Genomic DNA, 2920 nt, shown 5'->3' on the forward strand with positions numbered 1-2920 from the left:
CAGTTTAGGAAGGACAGTAGAAATTTCATTATGGATTGAAAACTTTACATTTCTATTGTTTAGTTGAGTTTTGCTTTGGGACATTTTGGTTGAGTGAGCTTCAATAAACATGTTAGATAAATGAATTAAAAGTTTGAGCAACGAACCACTTGTGAGAACTTGATTGAAACCGCTTTCTTCCCTCACTATAATTGGAAAATTTCCATTTCTCCAATGAAAAGAATATTCTTTCCCCAAATGTCTATGTCTTCCCCGCCTCTTTCCAGCCACATTTATTGAACATAACAAAATTTTATATACGAAGACCTGGGTCTGCTGCCTCAAAATGTGATCCTTTCTCACAAATACTTTTATAAGTTAGTTGATAGTATTAAAAAGCAGCTGACTCTAAAATTAATACAAAAGTTCCCAATGCACATCAAATGAATGGCCTAACTATTAACTATTGTTAATAGTCTGTAAGGTAAGTAACATAGGTAGGATCCAGTCCCTCTGACCGGCTCCTGTGAGATGTTAAGAGGCCATTTTGTGCACTGCCACTGTGACACAATTATGCTTCTTGATTGTAATATTTCCATTATCTGATTTTAATTTTTATTGATTGATTGCTTTTAGAGAGAGAGGAAGAGGGAGAGGAAGAAACATCGATTTGTTGTCCCATGTATTTATGCATCCATTGGTTGATTCTTGTATGTGCCCTGACTGGGAATCAAACCTGCAACTTTGGTGTATGAAGACTATACTCTAATCAACTGAGCTACTGGGACAGGGTCCCCATTATCTAAACACACCACAGGAATATCAGTGGGGTCTGAGGTTAGCTTAGCTGCTTGCTGGGTTAGAACAGATGTCACCCCAGCATGCTCATCTGACAGGGTCCCATAGGAGCCCAGGTTAAGTCCTTGTGAATCTGTGCACAGGACACCAACAATGGATGGATTCTCCACTGCGTCTTCCCAGTGCTACTCCAAAGTCGCCTCCATCCACCAGCCATCCACTCCTGTCCAGGACCCCACAGCGCGTGGCTTTCTTCTCCACCATAGGCCTCCAGCGCTCCCAAATGTCTATGTCTTAACAGTAAAAATCACCAAGGATTTAGGTAGCACTTTTGCTAACACCAAAAGCTCTTTTTCCGAATTTAATGAAGTGAGGAGAAAGGCAGTGACAATTTAAATACGTTTATTTGCCTCCCAACCCCTCCCCACCCAGGAACATTTTGGATGACCTTCCTCTACCTTCATGCTTGTTACTTCGAGTCTAACAGCCAATTAAAGTTGCATGGGGAAAGACCTATGAGAGCTTGTGGGTGGAAGAACAGAAATGCTAGGGAACATTTAATAAGTTGTCAGTGTGTGAATTGCCATAGGCCCGGCCTTTCGAGCTTGTTAAGCTTAGAGCAGAATCAGCAAGAATTACCAAGTTAAGGGGACCTAGCACCCGTGTCTGAGAGGCAAGAGTATGAAATTGATAAAGGCGAAGTAACAGCACAGGGTTCTGGTTCCCGTTCTGCCAGTATAATATGCCATTTGGCATTAGGATTATTTTGACCTGGAGGCAAATGAAAATCAACAGATGCAGAAAGACATCTTCCCAGATTTTCTATTATCTAACTAAAAGCAGAAACTTCTGAAAATGGGAACTGCCATAAATCTCCTCTTCTGGGAAAGGTTCACGGCCGTGAGAAAGGTAGAAAGTGGGCATAAGCAATCATTATCCTATGAGTTTCCCCTATAAAGTTACCTTCTCACAGTTTGCTGTCCCTGAAAGCTGACAGCCCTTTCCCTTGTCTTGTTGCTTCTCTACAAATGAATTGTTCTTTTGTTAAGATGCTAATAAGCCTAAGTTCTAACCACCCCTGTGGTTACTCAAGTCTTTCTACTTTGGTGTACTGAATATACACACCGTACATGTTAATAAATGTGTTTGTTTTTCTCTTGATCTGTCTTTTGACAATCTGATTTCACAGGGCCCCTGCCAGAGAACCTCAGAGGGTAGAAGAAAAAGTAATATTTTTCTCCCCCACGCAAGCCAGTGGAGTTAGGTTGAAGGGCATGGGGGGTGGAAGTGCCAGGTTGCAAGTGCCGAGGTATCATCTGGGTTGGCCCCAAAGAATGGAGATATATCAAAACTCTCCTATTTGATAATGTTGCCAGTTATAAAAACAGTCACAGGCATGTGAAATACAGCATAGTGAAATAGCCAATAATATTGTAATAACTATGTGTGGTGTCAGATAGGCACTAGACTTATTAGAATGATCACTTTGTAAGTTATGTAAATGTCTAATCACTATGTTGTATACTTGAAACTAGTATAATATTATATATCAACTGTAATTGAAAATAAAACATTATTAAAAGATAAAGATAAAATGTTGGGCCTGGACACAGATTAAGTCTCTTTGTAGTAAACTTGACAGTGTATTTGTTCCAGGAAAAGAGACGTATTCCTGCTAGAAATCCTGCTTCCAGGCCGGCAGTGCTGAAACTAAATGGCAGCAAAATCTCTGCAGGGCATGTATGAGTTAAAAACAGTATGAATTCAGAGAAGCAGGTTAGTGTCAGCTCAGCTCCATCCTCAGTTCTCTCCTTCCTGGTTGCCCCAGCCACACTGCCTTCTTCCCTGTTCCTCAGCTCCTGCCACACTCTCACCTCTGGGCCTTTCAGCTTAATTTTTTCTGCCTGGTTGTTAGTCACCTAGATAATCACATGGCCCACCTACTCGCTTCCTTCTGGTCTTGACGCAAATGGTACTTTCTCAGTGAGGCCATCCCTGAACACCCCATCTAAAATTGCCATCTTCTCTCTTATTATTTTTTCCCCAAGCTCTTATGATTATTTAACAGATTATAAAATGTGCTCATTAATCTTTTTCTTTCACCACTCTGCACTCCAAATCACAATATTAGCTTCATTAAAGG

The 2920-nt window shown here is 40.9% G+C and overlaps 1 pseudogene; it reads right to left on the reverse strand.

Moving 5' to 3' along the window:
• Positions 1–513: 513 nt before the first annotated feature.
• Positions 514–983, reverse strand: LOC118655783 (annotated as a pseudogene).
• Between the last annotated feature and the right edge of the window lie 1937 nt (positions 984–2920).

Source organism: Myotis myotis, unplaced genomic scaffold (assembly GCF_014108235.1).
Source record: "Myotis myotis isolate mMyoMyo1 unplaced genomic scaffold, mMyoMyo1.p scaffold_m19_p_5, whole genome shotgun sequence".
In the NCBI taxonomy this organism is placed as follows: domain Eukaryota; kingdom Metazoa; phylum Chordata; class Mammalia; order Chiroptera; family Vespertilionidae; genus Myotis; species Myotis myotis.